The sequence below is a fragment of the Chiloscyllium plagiosum genome, unplaced genomic scaffold (genome assembly GCF_037043375.1).
Source record: "Chiloscyllium plagiosum isolate Xiang-an unplaced genomic scaffold, Cpla_swu_hap1 HiC_scaffold_18, whole genome shotgun sequence".
NCBI classification, from domain to species: domain Eukaryota; kingdom Metazoa; phylum Chordata; class Chondrichthyes; order Orectolobiformes; family Hemiscylliidae; genus Chiloscyllium; species Chiloscyllium plagiosum.
In genome coordinates, this window is record NW_028270156.1 from 23,812,554 (window position 1) to 23,836,440 (window position 23,887).

At 41.5% G+C, this 23,887-nt stretch overlaps 1 protein-coding gene and 1 long non-coding RNA gene across 4 annotated transcripts in view; one reads left to right on the plus strand and one right to left on the minus strand.

Moving 5' to 3' along the window:
- The window catches only part of chst1 (carbohydrate (keratan sulfate Gal-6) sulfotransferase 1), a 54,013-nt gene extending 52,517 nt beyond the window's left edge, over positions 1-1,496 (minus strand). For all 3 annotated transcript variants that reach the window (XM_043705517.2, XM_087996337.1, XM_087996336.1), the window contains exon 1: positions 996-1,496. The gene's annotated coding sequence lies outside the window, so the exon portion shown is untranslated. The remainder of the gene's footprint in view (positions 1-995) is intronic.
- LOC122557683 (uncharacterized) overlaps positions 1-22,299 on the plus strand; it is a 52,041-nt gene extending 29,742 nt beyond the window's left edge. The window contains exons 2-3 of the long non-coding RNA XR_006313908.2: positions 17,618-17,705; positions 21,383-22,299. This is a non-coding gene — a long non-coding RNA (uncharacterized LOC122557683). The remainder of the gene's footprint in view (positions 1-17,617; positions 17,706-21,382) is intronic.
- The last annotated feature ends 1,588 nt before the right edge of the window (positions 22,300-23,887 follow it).

Here is a 23,887-nt window from a genome sequence, read left to right on the forward strand (position 1 = left end):
GGTCAGATATGGAAAGCAGACATTGTTTATATAGATCTTTGAAACTCTGGCATAATAAAATGATGCTTATGGAGGGTTGAAGCGGGAGTGTTAGTTTTCTTCCTTCACAAAGTCCTGATATACTTCATCTCCTGCTTCTCCTCCCTCTGTGACACTGATTTGGCCAGCTTCCTCTATCTCTGTTATCACTCTTTCTCTCCCTCTCTCTCACACAGCGAATCGATATTCCGCCACTGATAGTCCAACTTTTCCACTTCCTTCCTCCGTGTGCCGGTTGACCGGGTGCAGCCAGTCGGTAATTCACTCCGTATCCCCGTGGAGTCGCTTCGGGATTCCTATAATCCGGTGTAGTTGATCCGGATCGCGGTAATCCGGTGCATTCACTCCATATCAAACAGCATTCAGTTTGTGATCCCGGATAAACTAGTGCAGACAATCGAGATCGCGGTAATCCGGAACAGTTAGTCCGAATCCCGGTAATTCAAGACATTCACCCCGGATTCTGGTTAACCAGGCAGACTCAGTCGGTTAACCGGCTGCACCCCGTCCATGACCCGATTAACCGGGCGCACCAAGTACGTGTCCCTGTTAACCGGGTGCACCAAGTCCGTGTCCTGGTTAACAAGATGTAACTCTGTCCGTGTCCCGGTTAATGTTAAAGATATCTGAAGTCCCGGCTTGGGGAGGGTAAATTACGTTTGGACCTGAACTAATAGGTCGGGGACTGGCTGACTCGCCCCTCCCAGCCCCCGAGCTTCCTCCTCGAGCTCTCACTGCAGCCGCCAGCCCGATGTGTGTGGGTGCTGGTTCTGGGACAGTTTACCTCCCCCCCACCCCCGAGTCCCGAACTCACCCTCCCATAACCCAACCTTCCGCCCGCATCCCAAACCACAGCAAGCCCCATAACTCAGCAGTGCCTCATCCCTATTAGTTTAAGCAACAGGATCTGTCCTCCGCTCTCACTCACACTTGCCAATTGGCAGACCCCTTCTCACCTTCCCGGGGCTCGCACAGACAAAGCATCGTTTCGAGCAAGTGTGTTTCTCCTGGAGCATCCCTCTCGTTGTAAATGTTGGTAGCTCTCTGCCCGTTCGTCTCTCGGTGCCGGGTGACCTGACCAGTATAGGAGACGCAAACAGATTCCATGTGACAGTGATGCTGAGAGGGATGTGTTGGAGCCCGCGCCTTACTGACTGTATGAGAGTGCAGGCATTAACAATGTCGACATCTTCAGTAAACCCCCTCCCACAGACTCACACGCAGTTACAAATACACTCACAGTAACATACACACGGATTGATGCATACAGAAACAAAGATAGACAATGATATGAATATAGACACACTGAGACACACATATAAAAATATACACACTTACAATTTCACACATTGATACATATTCACACGTTAAGATACATATTCACATGCATACATGCACACTCAGACACCCAGATGCATAGACATACACATTACACATGGAGTGATACATATAGTGTCACACGCAAAGGCATACATAAACATGCTCCCACTGATACTGACAGCACAAACCTAGATATATATACACAGCCATATACCACCCTCACCCACCCCAACACTCACATCCACATCACCTTCACAGTCACAGATACTTTCACACACATACACCAGCACCTCATACATAAATGCCTACACTCACAGACTCTCACACACATATCTCTGCACTCCATGTGGAAAACTCGGCAATGTTTATACCCTACAGATGAAAACATTCGTTTACGTAGTGTTGTTTCACCACACTGCACATCTTAAAGCACTTAACTACCAGTGAAGCACTTTTGAAGTGAAGGCACTGTAAGAAATAGACTTAAATATTTGTCACTGTGGTCACGCAGTTCATTCAAATATATGGGAGGACGTTGGATACCAAACATCTTCCAAAATCTTACTTTTTGATTTGGAGAGAGAAAATGATTTGTTCATCTAAAAAAGGGCAAGAAAGGAGAAACAGAATTCAGAAGAATGGATGTTGGGAGAATTGCTAGAGTATGTTCTCAGGATGCCCTTATACATTTTGAATCCAGAGAGTTCTGGTGAAGGTAACAAAGTTCTTGTGAAGTATGAAAGAGTAAGTACGAAGATTGCACCATCTTTTCCTTTGGGATATTGCAAGCATTTGAATTCAAGCACCAGGCACCTGTGTGGAATCCTTAATGTGAATCTGTCGATCTTTTTACAACAAATAAAAGTTTTTCAGACAGTACATGCAGTTTCGATCTGTATTTAATCAGGTAAATTAATTACAATTATCTAAATTCCTACCTGTCCCGACCACTAGCATAAACACAGATATTTTATGCATCTTTTTTGTTAATTGATTGTAACAACGAGACTGGCCAGCTCTCAGCTGTACTTCTAAAATCCTGGTTCCACTAGGCACACAACCCTTTGCAATCAGGAAACATTGCTACCACTGACTTTACTACCAGGTATATATTAAACAAAGAAATTTTCTTGCCTCGTACTCCACAGAGGCTAATATTCCGTCACCAAGTCACCCTTTATTCTCACATGGACAGTTCTTGGCAATGAGCCAGCTCCCTCAGAGCCCGCTCTCAGAGTGAACAAGATGTCTGATACTCCTGTTCTTACTATGCCCGAAACATCATCTGTCCTTATCCTCGGATGCTGCCTTACCTGTTGTAAGGTAACTTACAGCGCCACCCTTTAGACTCCTTATCTTTGAGCCAGAAAGAGTCTAAAAGAGAAATGAAGTTAATGATTAGTAAGCAGTTTGAAGAAGGAGCTGAAAACAATGGCAGAAATCCAGGCAGAGCGGTTGGGCTGACAGCCACCTTGATGGCCATGATTTGGAGATGCCAGTGTTGGACTGGGGTGTACAAAGTTAAAAATCACACAACACCAGGTTATAGTCCAACAGGTTTAATTGGAAGCACACTAGCTTTTGGAGCGCCGCTCCTTCATGATGGAAGAGTAGCGCTCCGAAAGCTAGTGTGTTTCCAATTAAACCTGTTGGACTATAACCTGGTGTTGGTGATTTTTAACCTTGATGGCCAATTGTGATGCATGTTCATTGCTGTATCAAGAAGGAGTTCATGTTTCAGGAAGTTGTGGATGTCAACAGTGACCTGCCATAACAGTTTGATCCTCTGACTATAGATCTTGTGTTGAAATCTTACCTCCTTCTAACTGGATTTCTGTCTCTTCCCTGTGCAATTGCATGGTGCTGAGGGAAAGGCAGCTGGTGCTGATATTGCATTAGATTAGCTAAGATGTACTGAATAGAAATAGTCAATTCAGGTCCATGCCAGGATTTTTGCCCCACTGAAATCTCATCCCATCTTTCCTCATTTAAATTTATTATTGTAATGTTATATTTCCTTGACCTTCATTTGCTTGTTTAGCTTCCCCTTAAATGCAACTCCTTCAAACACTCCCTTTTGTAATAATTTATGTCTAATAGAATGATAGAGATGTGCATCATGGAAAAAAACCATGCCAACCAGATATCCTAAATGAATCTCATCCCATTTGCCAGCATTTGGCCCAGATCCCTCTAAACCCTTCCTATTCAGATATCATCCATATGCCTTTTAAATGTTGTAACTGTACCAGCCTCCACCACTTCTTCTGGATCTCATTCTATACCTGCGCCACCCTCTGCATGGGTAAAGTTGCCCTTTAGCTCCCTTTCAAATCTTTCTCCTCTCATCTTAAACCTATGCCCTCTAGTTTTGGACTCCCCCAATCCTGGGGAAAAGAACTTGATTATTCACCCTATCTATGCCCCTTAGGATTTTATAAAATTCTTTCAGGTCAGCCCTCAGACTCCGATGCTCCAAGGAAAATAGCCCAAGCCTATTCAGCCTCTCCCTATAGCTCAAACTCTCCAACCCTGGCAACATTCTTGTAAATCTTTTCTGAACCTTTTCAAGTTTCACAACATCTTTCCAATAGCGGGGAGATCAGAATAAATGTAGTATCACAAGAGTGGCCTGTACAGCTGCATCGTGACCTCCTATATTCCATGCACTGACTAATAAAGGCAAGAGTATCAAACACCTTCTACACTACTCTGTCCACTTGTGACTTCACTTTCAAGGAACTATGAACCTGCACTCCAAGGTCTCTTTGTTTGGCATCACTCTCCAGGACCTTACCATTAAGTGTATAAGTCCTGCACTGATTTGCCTTTCCAAAATATAACATTTCACATTTATCTATATTAAACTCCATCTGCCATTGCTCTTCCCACCTGACCGAGGTCCCGTTGTACTCTGAGGTAACCTTCTTCACTGTCCACTGCACCACTACCAGCAAACGTACTAGTCATACCTCCTATATTCATATCCAAATCATTGCTTTAAAGGACAAAAAGCAATGGACCCAGCACTGATCCTTCCAGCACCCCAAAGGTCACAGGCCTCCAGTCCAAAAACTACCCTCCACCCACCGCCCTCTGTCTCTGTATTCATATTATTCTTTCCATAGTGAAGTTTCTTCTGAATTCCCTATTACATGTCTCAGAGACAGTCATAAATACATTTTGTAAAGAAATCTAATCTGGCTTTAAAATGGATTCAAGGAATCAAAATGGCTGCCAGAAATTGATTATCCAGGTGGATTCAGTTGGTATTGGGAACAGGCTACACTTATTTCAGAAAAGAAATTTCAAATGAGCTTTGTTAAATTCAATGAACATTTGCAATGGTAAATAGAAACTCCTTAACATTGGTATCACCTGTAGGTATGGTCAGCTCTTCCAATCTCACCAAAGACCTTGCATATGAAAGCAATCCAAGCTAATAGTTGAGATGGTTGAAAAGATAATTCCTTCAGCTGTGTCCCAGACCTACGCTAATCAAAAATTGAACATGATGTGCTGTTTCTTTGGGTTCCAGAGAAGTGTCATTTTGGACTGGAAATGTGAGTGATGTTTCTCTCTCTAGACGTGCTGTCAGACAGGCTGAATTTCTGAAGCATTTATTGTTTTAGTTTTAGATCTCCAGCATTTGCGGTATTCAGCATCTGTTCTCCTAATTTGAAAGCATGATTCAACAGTGTTTGGGATGGCAGTCATTTTACATTTTGAGCTGCGAGCAACCGTTTTGCGTCAACATCACGAGAGAAACATCTTGAAGCAGATACGGTTTCTCGGCAGGCTTGCTGTATGGAACAGGCTACCTAGCACCACCATCTGCAGTGCCAGAAGCATTCAGGAAAAAACCCTTCACTCACTCTGAGGACGCCTGTGGGACCAAACCCTGCAAATAGATGCAGAGATGGATGATGTTGTGTGCAGCACAGCGGAATTGGCAGATGAGACAATTGTTGGCGCAGTGAAATCTTCACCTGAGAAGCCCGAGGAGGCTGATGACCATGAAAAGTCCGACAAATGCTTGCCCATACACCTGTCTGTTTCCCTCGCCCTTGCTGCAAAGACAGTGGTAGAACTCCAGTAATTTTCACTGCAGCACAAAAACATGTTTGACTGCATTGACAACATGGTGGACTGTTTCAGAAAATCATTCTAGAGCTAGTGCCCAATATTCCTCAATGCAAATCCCTGGCCTTTTGCAAGGTCAGGCCATTGTAAACAGTTTGAATACAGCCCTTTTCTAATACATTAACTGTCTTACTATTGTCAGGAAGAGTCACTGGATCCAAAATATTTACTCTCCACAGATGCTGCCAGAGTCTCAGAGACTTTCCAGCAATTCGCTTTTTGTGACTGTCTTACTGTGCTTAATCTGGCATATGAATCAGTTATTTTTGACATATGTTTGCAGACATATCTCAGAAGGATGTATTCATGTGGGAATTGGGCCTCTTTGGCTTTTACAAAGCTCCACATAACATGAACTTGTGGGTAAATTCTTGGAGATTTGACTTATCAGGACTTTAATGGAAATGACCTCCCTAATCTTCCTAACAAGTTGGACTATCTCACAGTTGACTGTGTTTGATTTCATTTGTCAATAATTTATTTCTTGTATATTGCTGCAGTTCTCCTCAGTACATCCCTCAACTTGTTGTTCCTTGCAAATTCAGATATTTTCATTCCAAATACCAAATGATTAAATTATGGACAGCAGTGACCCCTGCATTGGTCCTTGTGGAACACCATTTCCTACATCAGCCACTCTGAATACTCCCACTCTCTGCCTTCTGCCTTGGAGCCAGCTAGCAATCCATTCCATCATTTGTCCTTTGATTCCATATTCGCTGACCTTTTTCACTGGTCTATTATGTAACAACCTATTATAGCACTTTTAAAAATCAAAATACACATTTTCCACTGCATTACCAATGTCTACTCTTTATGTTTACCACTCAAATAATTCAGTAAAAGGTTATGGAATCAAGGTTTTCCCTTTTGAAATCCAGCCTGACTTTTAATTATGATATTTTTATTTCTGGATGTTCTTCTATTTTTTTTCTTCTACTGACGTTAAGCTGACTGGTCTATAATTCCCTGGGTATGTTCTGTCCGCCTTCTTAAATATAGGAATTACATTAACTATCTACTAGTCTTCTGAAGCTTTACATTTTTAAAAATAAATCATTAAATTTGGCCAGTCGTGGCAATGCTATCACTTTGCTGGATTCATTTAAAATACTTGGCTACAATCCTTTCAGACTAGGTCCTTATCATCTCTCAGTTTGATTAGTTTATTCAACACAGCCTCCTATTTTATTTTAAATCCACTTATTACATTACTCATCTTATCATTCACTCTCATGTCTATCTCTTCTTCCAGTAAATATTGTTGTGAGAAAATTATTTAAAATTTCTGTCATCTCTATCATTACATGTGGAATTATTCTATCTCTTAAAAGTCCAATTCACAGCACAGGCTTTCCATTTTGAATGATGTGCCTGTGATGTGTCTGTAAAGTTTTTATCATGTTGCGTCATGATAATGTATTTTCATAGGTCCCCTTTATTGTCATAATTTTTTGGACTTATCTCCTACTGTCTTCATCTTCTCTCTTTCTGAGGAATTGTTGATGTATATTTTGTTCCACAAATCCGGATGACACAAGTTTCTGTATAATGGTAGATGCTTTATTATTGGACAGCTGGTGAGAGATTCTCAATGTCTCCAAAAGTAGTCATGTGTCTACTTGTGGTGACACTTCTCCACGAATCTCTGCTCTACACACGAAGGCAGTATTTTCTATAGGGATTAAACAAAAGGTTTATCAGTCACATGGTCGACTGTCATTACATAGTTTAAGATGGATAATTATGAATTTACAAAACTCGATGCATGTCGATGTCCTTGATAACGTGTGAATGGATTACAGATTTTATGTTGATGGGAAGAGATTAAGACAGAAGGGTTTTGCCTGCTCTAAATGGGGGATTCACATACCTATGCTAATATGGAGGGGAAGTAAGATAATGGGAGCAGGAGGCAGTTTAGCAGGTTTGTGGCCAAGGCTATCAGTCTTGTCAGGGAAGGACAAATACCTCTGTCTGAGGCTGCAGAGGAATCCTCATGTGTGACTCCACTAGGTTCCTTTTCTGGGATACTACGGAGATGTTCTGTCTATATTGTAAGAGGACAGACTTCCAATTGATACTGCAGTGAGTCTCTTTGGTAGTGGAATATTTAACCCTTGAGTCCCCAATGTGCCTTGAAGCAGAAGTAAAACATGGAACTGATCCCTTGTGGCTTTCTACCTTCCTCAGAATCTTTGGTGTCTAGTTTGTTCTTTCACTTTTCCAGAATATATTTTTCCGATACTTTGTGGAATTTTAAGTGCTTCTCAACATCATTCTACATTGTTGCTTACCAATATTGTTCTCCAACCTGCTTTTCATCATTATTGTGTCCTTTTATTTTATTACCTTAAAGGTTTTAATTCATTATCATCACTTTACATAGACATTTCCCTACCTTTCCTTCCCTGCTCTGATCTGGAAATAATAGTTTCCCTTCAATTATCTGCCAAATTCTCTTTCAACATTCCTTGAAATATTAGCTCCAGTGTGTATTTCCAAGAGATTCTTTGAGTTGGTCTGTCCGTGACAGCCATTTGTGTCAATGTCCAGTATTTTGCACTTGTTCATGGTTTCCAAGGTCATGATAGGTTTCAATGGGCGAAAACCTGGCTATTGGCCCACAATGGGGAAAATCCATTTTTACAAAGAGTTTAGACCTTCCCTTGTGTTAGAGTTCCCTGTTATCCTTTGATATTGATAGACTTATTGTGTTCAATCTTCTTCTTTTCATAATGAATTTCGCATTTATGTCTTTGTTTCAGCAATAGCTGTATTTGAGGAGTCTTATCCCCATGCAGCAATGTTTAAATGTATCATTGTGAGTTAAATGATGAATTTTGTATCTATCTTTACCAGTATGGTTCTCAGTCCCAGCCTTTGGACATCCATTTGGATATTGCTATGAGTGGCTATTTTAAGTCAGGTGACCTTGCTGGCAATTTTAAATGTCCTAGCTCATTTATATCTGTTTTTATTTCAAACCCTTTTTTCAAAAGGCTTTTAAGTTAGTCAAAGAGATTTTGGAAGTGTATATTTAATCATACTCATGAGCTTAAATTTTGTTGCAGCCAACTTGTCCAAACCTTTTGAGAATACTTTGCTTCACTTCATTTCTCTATCAGAATCATTGCTGCTGTTGATCCTCCCACTCTCTGATTTGCAGCATTACTTCAGTTATTGATTTATCAATATTCCTTATTTTCTTCCTCTGCTCCAGCCTTTTTGGGATGTATCACCCACTTTTCTGAAATGACTTTTCCTGAAACCTTGGAGTGACATGGGGGCTCAGTGGTTGGCACTGCTGCCTCCCAGCATCTGGGACTCGGGTTCAATTCCAGCCTCGGGCACATTCTCCCTGTGTTTGAGTGGATTTCCACTAGGTGCTCTGATTTCCTCCCACAGTCCAAAGATGTGCAGGTTAGGTCAATTGGCCATGCTAAATTGCCCATAGAGTCCAGGAATGTGCAGGCTAGGTGGATTAGCCACAGGAAATGCAAGGTCACAGGGATGAGGTGAGTCCAGGTGGGATGCTCTTTTGAGGGTCAGTATGGACTCAATGGGCCAAATGGTCTGCTTCCACACTGTAGGGATTCTACTTTTTTCATTAATATTGGTTTTAGCCTCCCTCATTAAGAAGAATAAAGGAAGAAGGTTGATGGAGTACCCCCCCCCCCTCCAAGTTCCCCTCCAAGTTCTACACCATTGCTAACTGAGACATATTTTGCCTTTTCTTCATTGTCACTGAGCTACAATCCTATCTGAGAGCAACGTGGCGGTCTCATCATAACATAGACACCAATTGTTCAATAATTAAACACACCAACATACTGTCGAAAAGTGTGGCATTGGAAAAGCATAGCAGGTCAGGCAGCATCTGAGGAGCAGGAGAATTGTGTTTCAGGCATTAACCATTCATCAGGAACATTGGGGAGAGGGGGGCGGTGGGGCTGAGAGATAAATGGGGATGGGGTGGAGCTGGGGTCATGGTAGCTGGGAAGGCCAATATGTGCTGCAGACAACTAGGAATATGAAATTACAGCTGAATAAAGACAACCACAGAGGCATCAGAGAGGAGCTGGGTAGGATTGAGTGGGAGAGGAGCCTAGCAGGGAAGACAGTGGAACAGCAATGGCAGGGGTTTCTGGGAGCAATTCCGGAGATATAATCATGGCTGATGAGGGAAGTCAGGGAAAGCATAAAAGTGAAACAGAAAACTTGTAATGTGGCCAAGGGCAGTGGGAATCCAAAGGATTGGGAAGCTTACAAGGACCAATAGATGGCAATAAAAAAAGAAATAAGGAGGGAGAAAATTAAATATAAGAGTAAGCTAACCAGGAATATCAAGGAAGACCGTAAGTGTTTCTTTACATATATAAAGGGTAAAAGAGAGGCAAAAGTGATATTGGGCCTTTGGAAAATGATGCAGAAAACACAGTAGTGGGGAACAAGGAAATGGCTGAGGAACTGAATAATCACTTCACATCAGTCTCCATGGTGGAAGACATGAGTAATATCTCAAAAATTCAGAAGAATGACGGGACAGAGCTGAATATGGTGACCATCACCAAGGAGAAGGTGCTAGAAAAACTGAATGGCCTGAAAGTGGATAAATCACCTGGATCAGATGAACTACACCCCAGAGTTTTAAGGAAGATAGATGAAGAGATAGCAAGGGCATTCGTGGTGATCTTTCAGGAATCGCGAGAATCAGGAGGGTCCCAGAGGTCTGGAAAATTGTTAATGTGACACCCTTGTTCAAAAAGAGAATAAGGCAGAAGACAGAAAGTTACAGGTCGATTAGCTTAACCTCGGTCGTGGGTAAGATCCTGGAATCCATTGTGAAGGATGAGATTTCTGAATACTTGTAAGTGTGAGGTAAAATAGGGCACAGTCAGCATAGTTTCATCAAGGAGAGGTCATGCCTGACAAATCTGCTAGAATTCTTTGAGGAAGTAATGAGCAGATTAGACCAAGGAGGGCCAATGGATGTTATCCACTGGACTTCAAGAAGGCCTTCGACAAGGTGCTGCACAGGAGGCGACTGAGTAAGATAAGGGCCCATGATATCAGAGGCAATATGCTAGATGGATAGAAGCTTGGCTGTCTGGCAGAAAACAGAGCATGGGGATAAAAGGGTCCTTCTCAGGATGGCATCCAATGACAAGTGGTGTTCCACAAGGGTCAGTGTTGGGACCACAATTTTTCACTTTATATATTAACAATCGAGATGAAGGAACTGATGGCATTCTGGTTACGTTTGCAGATGATACAAAGATAGTAAAGGAGGAGGTAACATTGAGGAGGCAAGGAGGCTGTAGAAGGATTTGGACAGGTTAGGAGAGTGGGCAAAGAAGTGGTAGATGGAGTAGAATGTGAGAAAGTGAGAGGTCATGCACTTTAGTCGGACCAATTGAGGCATGGACTATTATCTAAATGGGGAAAAAATTCAGAAGTCTAAATTGCAAAGAGACTTGAGAGTTCCAGTCCAGGACTCTCTCAAGATAAACTTACAGGTTGAGTCAGTAGTTGAGAAGGCAAATGCAATGATGGTATTTATTTTGAGAGAACTAGAATATAAAAGCAGGGGTGTATTTCTGAGGCTCTATATCACTCAGGTCAGACCACATGTGGAGGATTGTATGCAGTTTTATGCCCCATATCTCAGGAAGGATGTACTGGCCTTGGAGTGTGTTCAGAGCAGGTTCACAAGAATGGTACCAGGAATGAAAATCTTTAAATATATGAGGAACATTTGAGGATCTATATTCGGTGGAGTTTAGAAGGATGAGGGGGTGTCTAACAGAAACATACAGAATATTGAATGGCCTAGACAGAGTAGACGTTGGGAAGATGTTTCCACTGGTGGAAGAGACTAGGACCCAAGAGCATAACCTTAGAATAAAGGAAAGACCTTTTAGAACAGAGATAAGGAGAAACTTCTTCAGCCAGAGAGTGGTGAATCTATGGAATCCATTGCCACAGAAGGCTGTGGAGGCCAGGTAACTGAGTATGTTTAAGACTGAGAGAGATAGGTTCGTGAGTATTAAGGGTTACGGGGAGACAGCAGGAGAATAGGGTTGAGAAACTTATCAGCAATGGTTGAATGGTGGAGCAGATTTGATGGGCTGAATGGCCTAATTTCTGCTCCTATGTTTTATGGTCTTATGGAAATATAGGATATAGCATAGCCGTGATGTTTTCTTATTTATAAGTGACAAGCAAGTGTGGATACAGTTATTTGAAAAGCTTAAATAAGTGTATTAACAGCTCAGACCTCAGCTTGCTGTTACAGTCAACTATCTATGCCATCTCCTACGAACATGCTTCTTGCTGGACAACACATTGGTCATGTGATTTACATTCAGCCCTTGACTCATGAACACATCAAGCTTCCAAAGCAGTAACACAGAGAGATAAAATTACATATGCTCAGACTGAAAATATGTAAACCTGAGTGTAGTTGCAAAGTTATTTTTGCAGAAGCAAGATTTGAAGTATTTCCATTTTTAATGAAAAACACATGCAGGTGTTTTTCTTCTGGATCTTGTGATAGTGAAGCTTTCCAAAGATTGAGACTTCACACTTTGGTATTCATGACTTGTCGATAGAACAAAGAATATTTACAGCCCAGGAACAGGCCCTTCGGCCCTCCAAGCCTGAGCCGATCCAAATGTACTGTGTAAACCTGTTGGTAAATTCCTAAGCATCTGTATCCCTCTACTCCCCACCTACTCATGCATTTATCCAGATTCATTTTAAATTAATCTACCGTGCCTGCCTCTACAACCTCTGCTGGCAACGCGTTCGAAACGCCCACCACCCTCTGTGTGAAGTACTTGCCGTGTGTATCCCCCTTAAACTTTTCACCTCTCACCTTGAAAGCGTGACCTCTCATTATTGAATCCTTCACCCTGGGAAAAAGCTGGTCTCTATCCACCCTGCCTAAACCCTTCATGATTTTGTAAACCTCAATCAGTTCTTCCCTCAATCTCCTTTTCTCTAATGAAAATAAACCTAACCTACTCAACCTTTCTTCATAGCTAGCACCTCCCATATCAGGCAACATCCTCGTAAACCTTCTCCACACCCTCCCCAAAGCATTCACATCCTTTTGGTAATGTGGCGACCAGAACTGTAAACAGTATTCTAAATACGGCCAAACCAATGTTAACATGGCTTGCCAACTCTTATACTCAATACCCCGTCCAATGAAGGCAAGCATACTATATGCCTTCTTGACCACTCTATCCACCTGAGCAGCAACCTTCAGACTCCCAGATCTCTCTGCCCAAGGCTCTTCCATTCATTGTATAATTTGCTCTAGAATTAGACTTGCCTAAATGCATCACCTCACATATGTCTGGATTGAAATCCATCTGCCACTTTTCCCCCCAACTCTCCAGTCTATCTGTATCCTTCTGTATTCTCTGACAGTCCCTTATGCTTTCTGCTACTCCACCAATCTTCGTGTCATCTGCAAATTTGCTGATCATACCAACAGTGCCCTCTTCCAGATCATTTATGTTTATCACAAACAGCAGTGGCCCCAGCACTGATCCCTGTGGAACACCACTGGTCACCTTTCTCCACTTCGAGAAACTCCCTTCAACTACTACTCTCTGTCTCCAGTTGCTCAACCAGTTCTTTATCCACCTAGCTAGAACACCCTGCATACCATATAGAGTCATAGAGTCATAGAGTCATAGATATATACAACATGGAAACAGACCCTTCGGTCCAACCCATCCGTGCCGACCAGATATCCCAACCCAATCTAGTCCCACCTGCCAGCACCTGGCCCATATCCCTCCAAACCCTTCCTATTCATATACCCATCTAAATGCCTCTTAAATGTTGCAACTGTACCAGCCTCCACCACTTCCTCTGGCAGCTCATTCCATACACGTACCACCCTCTGTGTGAAAAAGCTGCCCCTTAGGTCTCTTTTATATCTTTCCCCTCTCACCCTAAACCTATGCCCTCTAGTTCTGGACTCCCCGACCCCAGGGAAAAGACTTTGTCTACTTATCCTATCCATGCTCCTCATAATTTTGTAAACCCTATAAAGTCACCCCTCAGCCTCCAACACTCCAGGGAAACAGCCCCAGCTTCTCCTTACAGCTCAAATCCTCCAACCCTGGCAACATCCTTGTAAATCTTTTCTGAACCCTTTCAAGTTTCACAACATCTTTCCAACAGGAAGGAGACCAGAATTGCACACAATATTCCAACAGTGGCCTAACCAATGTCCTGTACAGCTGCAACATGACCTCCCAACTCCTGTACTCAATACTCTGACCAATAAAGGAAAGCATACCAAACGCCTTCTTCACTATCCTATCTACCTGTGACTTCACTTTCAAGAAGCTATGAACCTGCACTCCAAGGTCTCTTTGCTCAGCAACACTCCCTAGGTCCTTACCATTAAGTGTATATGTCCTGCTAATATTTGCTTTCCCAAAATGCAGCACCTCGCATTTATCTGAATTAAACGCCATCTGCCACTTCTCAGCCCATTGGCCCATCTGGTCCGGATCCTGTTGTAATCTAAGGTAACCCTCTTCGGTGTCCATTACACCTCCAATTTTGGTGTCATCTGCAAACTTACTAACTGTACCTCGCATCCAAATCATTTATGTAAATGACAAAAAGTAGAGGACCCAGCACTGATCCTTGTGGCACTCCACTGGTCACAGGCCTCCAGTCTGAAAAGCAACCCATCACCACCACCCTCTGTCTTCTAACTTTGAGCCAGTTCTGTATCCAAATGGCTAGTTCTCCCTGTATTCCTTGAGATCTAACCTTGCTAATCAGTCTCCCATGGGGAACCTTGTCGAACACCTTACTGAAGTCCATATAGATCACATCTACTGCTCTGCCCTCATCAATCCTTTTTGTTACTTCTTCAAAAAACTCAATCAAGTTTGTGAGACATTATTTCCCACGCACAAAGCCATGTTGACTATCCCTAATCAGTCCTTGCCTTTCCAAATACATATACATCCTGTCCCTCAGGATTCCCTCCAACAACTTGCCCACCACCGAGGTCAGTCTCACCGGTCTATAGTTCCCTGGCTTGTCTTTACCGCCCTTCTTAAACAGTGACACCACGTTTGCTAACCTCCAGTCTTCAGGCACTTCACCTGTGACTATCGATGATACAAATACCTCAGCAAGATGCCCAGCAATCACTTCTCTAGCTTCCCACAGAGTTCTAGGGTACACCTGATCAGGTCCTGGGGATTTATCCACCTTTACCATTTTGAAGACATTCAGCACTTCCTCCTCTGTAATCTGGACATTTTGCAAGATGTCACCATCTATTTACCTATAGTCTATATCTTCCATATCCTTTTCCACAGAAAATGCTGATGCAAAATATTCATTTAGTATCTCCCCCATTTTCTGTGGCTCCACACAAAGATCTTTGAGGGGCCCTATTCTCTCCCTAGTTACCTTTTTGTCCTTTATATATTTGTAAAAACTCTTTGGATTCTCCTTAATTCTAGTTGCCAACGCTATCTCATGTCCCCTTTTTGCACTCCTGATTTCCCTCTTAAGTATACTCCTAACGTCCTTTATACTCTTCTAAGGATTCACTCGATCTATCCTGTCTATACATGACATATGCTTCCTTCTTTTTCTTAACCAAACCCTCAATTTCTTTAGTCATCCAGCATTCCCTATACCTACCAGCCTTTCCTTTCACCCTGACAAGAATATACTTTCTCTGGATTCTTATTATCTCATTTCTGAAGGCTTCCCATTTTCCAGCCGTCCCTTTACCTGTGAACATCTGCCTCCAATCAGCTTTCGAAAGTTCTTGCCTAATACCGTCAAAATTGGCCTTTCTTCAATTTAGAACTTCAACATTTAGATCTGGTCTATCCTTTTCCAGCATGATTTAAAATCTAATAGAATTATGGTCGCTGGCCCCAAAGTGCTCCCCCACTGACACCTCAGTCATCTCCCCTGCCTTATTTCCCAAGAGTAGGTCAAGTTTTGCACCTTCTCTAGTAGGTACATCCACATACTGAATCAGAAAATTGTCTTGTATGCACTTAAGAAATTCCTCTCCACCTAAACCTTTAAACACTATGGCAGTCCCAGTCTATGTTTGGAAAGTTAAAATCCCCTGCCATAACTACCCTATGTTTCTTACAAATTGCTGAGATCTCCTTACAAATTTGTTTCTCAATTTTCCTCTGATTATTAGGGTGTCTATAATACAATCCCAATAAGATTATCATCCCTTTCTTATTTCTCAGTTCCATCCAAATAACTTCCCTGGATGTATTTCTGGGAATATCCTCCCTGAACACAGCTGTAATTCTATCCTTTATCAAAAATGCCACTCCCTCTCCTCTCTTGTCTCCCTTTCTATCCTTCCTGTAGCATTTGTATCCTGGAACATTAAGCTGCCAGATCTGCCCATCCCTGAGCCATGTTTCTGTAATTGCTATGATATCCCAGTCCCATGTTCCTAACCATGCCTGAGTTCCCTGTTAGGCCCCTTGCATTGAAATAAATGCAGCTTAATCTATTCGCCCTACCTTGTCCCTGCCTGCCCTGACTGTTTGACTCATTTCTGTTCTCAACTGTACCAGTCTCAGATCAATCTCTTTCCTCACTATCTCCCTGGGTCCCCCCCCCCCCCCCCCCCCCACCTTACTAGTTTAATTCCTCCCAAGCTGTTCTAGCAAAATTTCCCTGCCAGTATATTAGTCCCCTTCCAATTTAGGTGCAATCTGTCCTTCTTGTTCAGGTCCCTTCTACCCCAGAAGAGATTCCAATGATCCAAAAATGTGAATCCTTCTCCCATACACCAGCTCCTCAGCCATGCATTCATCTGCTCTATCCTCCTATTCCTTCCCTCACTAGCTCTTAGCACTGGGAGTAATCCAGCTATTACAACCCCTGAGGACCTCCTTTTTAAATTACTACCTAACTCTCTGTAATCTCCCTTCAGAATCTCAACCTTTTCCCTTCCTATATCGTTGGTTCCAATGTGGACAATGACCTTTTGCTGGCCCCTCTCTCCTGTGAGAACATTCTGCACCCTCTCTGAGACATCCTTGATCCTGGCACCAGGGAAACAACACACCATTCTGCTTTTTCTCTGCTGGCCACAGAAACGTCTGTCTGTACCTCGGACTACAGAATCCCCTAACACAATTGATCTCTTGGAAACCGATGTACCCCTCGTTGCATTAGAGCCAGTCTCAATACCAGAAACTTGGCTGGTTGTGCTACATTCCTCTGAGAATCCATCACCCCCTACATTTTCCAAAACAGCATACCTGTTTGAAATGGGTATATCCACAAAAGACTCCTGCCGTAGGTGCCTACCTCTCTTACCCTTCCTGGAGTTAACCCATCGATGTGATTGTATCTGAGACTTGCCCCCCTTCCTATACCTGCCATCCATCACATACTGTTGCTGTTGCAAATTCCTCATCGCTTCTAACTGTCTCTCCAACCGATCTATTCACATGCAACAGCATTTATGGCAGATATAATCTGCAGTAACCCTTAAACTCTCTTTAAACTCCCACGTCTGACAAGAAGAACATCTCACTGCAAAGGCCATTTTTGCTCCTTCACTATCTACAGACCCAGAAAATAACACTGTCTTATTCCTTTACAAAACACTGCCCCAGGTTAAATTAATAGTTATGGCTTATATTTTAAGTTTAATCAAGACTTCACTTTCTCCATTAGTCTATCATGTGTTAGAGCTTTGTATGTTGTTGTGTGTTGATAATTGTCCTGATGGTATTCCACAACTTCCTTATCCAATACGTTTTTGTCCATGCTTAGTGTACAATTGGAATGTTGAAATTCCTGAGTTGGCTTCTTATTTTTCATCAATGTTGCGATTTCATAGGAATTTGTTTCACTGCACTGTTTTACAGATGACCATGTTCCCTGTATAGGATGTATGACCCTGATATTCTGTCCTAGTAGATCGGATAGTTCTTCATCAACATGTCAGCCATTCAACAATGTCATTCTCCCTTGTTTTTTGAGAGCTTTATCCTGTGTCTCAAGACCTTGGGCAGGTGATGGCTTGACAGAATTATCAATAAGCGTTCCTTGATTTTAATAGGTTAAGCCAAACAAGTTGATTGGAGCTACATTCACAAGACACTTGTTGTTGTTGAGGACAAATCCTTTACGATGAGGAGCCACCATTGGTGAGTGTAAAGTTTGATTGTGATCTTCTGTGGTTTTGCCAAACCCTACAAATATATTTGGTTATGCATATGCATTCAGGAGCTTAGATATTTATTGCATCTGTGATGTGATGACATATTGCAAAGTGTATTTTAAGTCTGCTACATGTTTTGACACATAATAAACCATTGGTAATGATTCATAATCAGCATCCCCCCACAGTCATAGAGTCATAGAAATATACAGCATGGAAACGGACCAACTCATCCATGCCGACCTGATATCCTAAATTAATCTAGTCCCATTTGCTAGCACTTGGCCCATATCCCTCTAAACCTTTCCTATTCATATACTCATCCAGATGCCTTTTAAATGTTGTAATTGTACCAGCCTCCACCATTTTCTCTGACAGCTTATTCCAATTCATGCACCACCCTCAGCATGAAATAAATGCCCCTTAGATCCCATTTAAATCTCTCCGCTCTCACCCTAAACCTACACTCTCTAGTTTTTGACACCCCCTTCCCTGGGAAAAGACCTTGTCTATTTACCCTATCTATTCCTTCATAATTTTATAAATCACTCTAAGGTCACCCCTCAGCCTCTAAAGCTCCATGGAAAATATTCAGCAATCCCCTTGTAAATCTTTTCTAAACCATTTCAAGTTTCACAACATCATTGCCAGAGCAGGGTGACCAGAACTGCATACTGAATTCCAAAAGTGGCTTAACCAATGTCCTGTACGGCCACAGCATGACCTCCCAACTCCTGTACTCAAATGAAGGCAAGCATCCAGATGTCTTCTGCACTATCCCATTGCCTGAGACTCCATTTTCAAGGAACTATGAACCTGCACTCCAAGATCTCTTTGTTCAGTCTCCAGAGCCTTACCATTTAATGTATATATCTTACCCTGATTTGCCTTTCCAAAATGCAGCATTTCACATTTATCTAAAGTAAATCCATCTGTAACTCTTTGGCCCATTGGCCCATCTGATCAAGATCCCACTGTATTCTGAGGTAACCCTCTTCGCTGTCCACTACATCTCCAATTTTGGTGTCGCCTGCAAACTTACTAACTATACCTCCTATGTTCACATCCAAGTCATTTATATAAATGACAAAAAGCCACACCAATCCTTCCGGCACACCACTGTCATAGGCCTCCAGTCTGAAAAGCAACCGTCTGTCTTCTACCTTTGAGCCAGTTTTGTATCCAAGTAGCTAGTTCTTTCTGTATTCCATGTGATCTAACCTTGTTAACCAGTCTACTATGAGGAACCTTGTCGACTGCCTTACCAAAGTCCATATAAACCATTTTCACTGCTCTGCTCTCATCAATCCTCTTCTTTATTTCTGCAAAAAACTCACTCCAGTTAATGAGACACAAAACTATTTCAATTAACCCTAATCTATCCTTGCCTTCACAAATACGTTGTAATAACTGGCTGACAAGTGTATAAAAACTGTGTATTCAGCTAATGCTCTCCATACCAATTGTGTTGTACCCATTATATGATTAGTGGCTGTTGAACATACTGACTCATGGGATATAACTGAGAAGGGGATTAGTTAGCTCAGATGACTGGTTTGTGATGCAGAATGACGCCAATAGTGTGGGTTCAATTTCCACACCAACTAATGTTGCCATGAAGGACTCTCCTTCTCAATCTCCCCCATTACCACCAGGTCTCTCTCTCTCTCTCTAAAATAAAAGAGCAGCCTCTGGTCCATAGGATTATGGCAACTTTGCCTTTATAAAGGAGTTGAAAACAAAAGCATAGCTCAAGTTGATTTGGATTGACTTGGTTCCTGTTGTACTAACAATGCTTCTCAAAAGGTTAATTTTAGAACTACATTAAGCTCCACTCAATCAAATGTTGTCATACAGTCATGGGTAGCTAATTCAGAAGAATAACTGTGGATCTCAAAGGAGGCAGATGTGCCATCTATATATCCCAATAATTTTAATAATAAAGTCTAGTTAGCTAATGTATTTATACCTAATTACTATCATTCAATAAAGCAGTAATTAGAAACTGTAACAATGGAACAGAAATCATAAGAGACAAAATTGTCTTTGGAATTATGATGAGTCTTTGTCAGATTTATTCCAATCCAAAGAAAATTTGACTTTGGAGAAAACTGCTCATGTAATGTTAGGAGAAGAAACAAAGAAATATCGCAGACCAATCCCGAGAGGAGGAAAACCTTATGACAGAGAGCTCCTGGTCTAGAAACAAAATGTCATCTTCAAACCAGTCAAGGGGCAACCAGATGATTACATTGGGCTTCTTCGACTCATGAAAGAACCCTAAAAGAAGAAAGGATCTATTGCTATTAGTTATGTTGGCATAAGAGAACTGTCTTGTCCTGCCTCCAAGAAGGAAATCAAAGATTACATAAGAGTGGAAAATTAAGAATTGAAGTGTACTTCTTGAATTTGTGTCATCTCATTATCTGACATCAAAGTCAAATCTGCTGATAATAATATCTTCTGCACCCAATTTTTCTGCTGGAATAGTTACAGTTAAACTTTCCTCAATGTGCTTAGGAAGGAGCGGCATTGTGGGTGGCACGGTGGCACAGTGGCATTGTGGGCGGCACAGTGGCACAGTGGTTAGCACTGCTGCCTCACAGCGCCAGAGACCCGGGTTCAATTCCCGCCTCAGGCGACTGACTGTGTGGAGTTTGCACATTCTCCCTGTGTCTGCGTGGGTTTCCTCTGGGTGCTCCAGTTTCCTCCCACAGTCCAAAGATGTGCAGGCCAGGTGAATTGGCCATGCTAAATTGCCCATAGTGTTAGGTAAGGGGTAAAGGTAGGGGTATAGGTGGGTTGCGCTTCGGCGGGGCGGTGTGGACCTGTTGGGCCGAAGGGCCTGTTTCCACACTGTAAGTAATCTAATCTAATCTGATAGAAATGTTTTCCATTCTTATCATCACTGAAGAATCTTTGTGAGCAGCACAAAATGCTGACCATAAAAATGAGCTCCTTCCTAAGCACATTGAGGAAAGTTTAACTGTAACTATTCCAGCAGAAAAATTGGGTGCAGAAGATATTATTATCAGCAGATTTGACTTTGACGTCAGATAATGAGATGACACAAATTCAAGAAGTGCATTTCAATTCTTAATTTTCCAAAACAAAGTGATTAACTAATGACAAGGTGCAGTCCTCCAGGACGATGACTGAGGATGAGAAAATATCTGGTGTACCAGTCCAATGATTACAGAGGGTGAGTTAAAACATCCAACCTAAGTTGAATTAAGTAGCTTACACATGGGTCATACAGCTTACATACATCAATTCAGATCTGTCAGCAGATTGAGATTAAAGATTTGCTTGCACAAAAGTGATGTCTGCAGATGCTGGAAACCAGAGTTTAGATTAGAGTGGTGCTGGAGGAGCAGGAAAATCGACATTTTGGGCAAAACATCGATTTTCCTGCTCCTTGGATGCTTCCTGACCTGCTGTGCTTTTCCAGCACCACTCTAATCTAAACTCAACAGGTTTAAGATATGGTCAAAAGGAAGAAATTACCTAGGTCAGAAATCTAGGATACTTCAAGAAAAAAACTATTTATTTCCACCAAGCAGCTGTCTTCCATGATGAAATTCTTGTAATTAATGTACTATTGTTATAGGGCAACTATCTGATATAACAGGAAAGTGTTCCTCTGCACATGAAATTCAACAGGTTAAGGATACTCCAGACAAGGTAATGGACTAAGCAGCTGGGGTGGTAAAAGTAACATCCTCTGTGAAGAGATCCAAAAGATAAAATGTCGTCAAATGATGAGTCAGAATTCAGACAACACAAGGTCAACAGTCCTCAGCCCAAAGGATACCAATCTTGGAAGTCTAAAGAGAACATGTTTTGGAAAAATTGTGAAACTTCCAGACTGCCTGCAATTTTGAGGTCAGAGACTTGGGCAAGATGTGTTTGTGGTAAATATGTTTATATTAGTAATTATTTGTAATAAATGCCAGCCATTTATGCCCATTGCTACATCACATGCGCAGCAATGCCCAACTCCATCAATAATTTTTTTCAAATGGTAAAATAGTTCACAGTCAAAGCTACTTTGCAGGTACTTAGCACACAGCAGAATCCCACAAGTTTACCAGATAAATGGCCAGATTTGTTTTGAAACAAGGATAGATGCTGTCAGTATATCCGGTGAAATCTCCAGCTCTTTTTAAATTAGTGCCAAGGGTGTTTTTTGCATCCAATTAGTAGACACTGGGATTTCAGTTTAATGTTTTATCCTAAAATGGAAAAGGTGACTGCTGGTAATGTACTGAAGTGTCACCCTGTGCTTAACACTCCTGAAGCAAGGCTTGAACCTATAACCTCTAATCTAAAGATAAGAGTGTTACTACCCAGTCACAGTCAAAACAGTCGCTAATGTGTCTTGCTGCTTTGTGCCTTCATCTGGTTTATTCTGTTTCCTATTTTAAAACTGGAATCAATTCTTTCTGAATGAGCAAATGGAAGACAGTTAATACTGCACTGACAGTGTCTAGCTAAGATGGACTAAAGAAAGAAAATACTTGAATTAATGTGTTTTATTTATTTCTCATTATTTATATGCCATTTATAATTGATTGACGTCAGAATAATATTTAATTTGCACTCAATAAATTAACAAAAATAGAAGTGCTGCAGTTAATTCCTCAGACTATATCTTTAATTTAATTGCAATTTTTTTACATCATGTTTATTCTGTTGACTGGTAAAGATGCTCTAATGTTACTGATGACCAGCATTCAGACATTATTTCTGCATTCAGCTCATTTTTAACCTATTCAGAAATAAATCTGATGGTGACAGATAGTGATAGTCACAAAAAAGATTTAAATTGAAGGTTTGATTTATTCCACTGTCATATCTGTCCCTCTCTCTCTCTCCCCACAACACACCTCCTTTACAATCTAGACCCGACCCTGAGCAGGTATGTAAAATAGTCAGTGATTGCTCTGATCAGATTTATTTGATTTGTAGACCTGACCAAGTAAATTCCCGATTAGATTAACTAATCTGCTGCACATTGAATTAAAGGACAGTGTCACTAATGGACTGGTGAAATGTTTGGGTGTTCCACACTTGCAATGTGATTGCTTGTCTTGTTTTGTAATCAGGTTTATTTCAAAGTAGCACCAATTATCAAATAAATTATCTGGATAATCATAAGTTACTTGCCGAGAATGAAGGCAGATGTGAAATGGAGGGACTGTTTGATTAAGATGACTGCAGTAAGTATCTGTTATTATTGCTGTGTGCTTTTGACGGGTTATGAAAACTAAGAGAGGCTGAGACTGATTTCCCAAACATATGAGTGAGAAGCCTTTCACAGAACAAATCTGAAAAAGCTAGTTAAAGAGAAAGGGAATGGAAGAAGACCACAATGTTTTGGTTCAGAATTGTTTCATTCGCATTAAATGATCACAGAATGATACCATGGTAACAAAGAAGGACCTTCAGCCCATTGTGAATGTGCTAGCTGTTTGAAAGAGCAATCTAATGATTTGCACTGCTTTGTTCTCTCCACAATTTCCTGTGATTTATTTCTTGCCTTTAAATATTTATCCAATTCCTTTTCACAAATTAATTGAATCTGCTTCTGCTATCCTTTTAAGGAGTTTAGCCTATATCTCAACAACCTGATGGTTTTAAAAACAAAGTACCTTATCCTGCCTCTGGCTCCATTGACAATCACATTAGATCTGGGTTCTTTAGTAACCAACATTTCTGCCAATGTAAACAGTTACATATTAGATATTCTTAATGTAACTCTTCATGATTTTGAAAACCTTTGTTGAATGCCCTCTTGAAGCTCCCATCTCCAAGAAGATCAACTCCAGTTTCCAGAATTTTAGACACGTCTTTAACCCCTGCTGCTATTCTAGCAAATCTCCCCTGCACCTTCTCGTAGGCCTTAAAATCCTTCCTAAAGTGTGGGCTCTGGATACTTCAGATGGAGCTCAACCAGCGACTTAGGAAGGTTTCGGAAAACCAACTTCCTTTCATTACCTCTAGCCCTGATTTCTGTTGCTTTGAAACAATCTTTGAAATCTTTGCTTGGCTAAGCTTTCAGCAACCTGTCCCTAAACTGTGTGCTGCAATATCCAATGTAATCTAATGCAACGTCTGTGAAATGCTTTGTGTCATTTCATTACACCGAAGGCACCATATGAATGC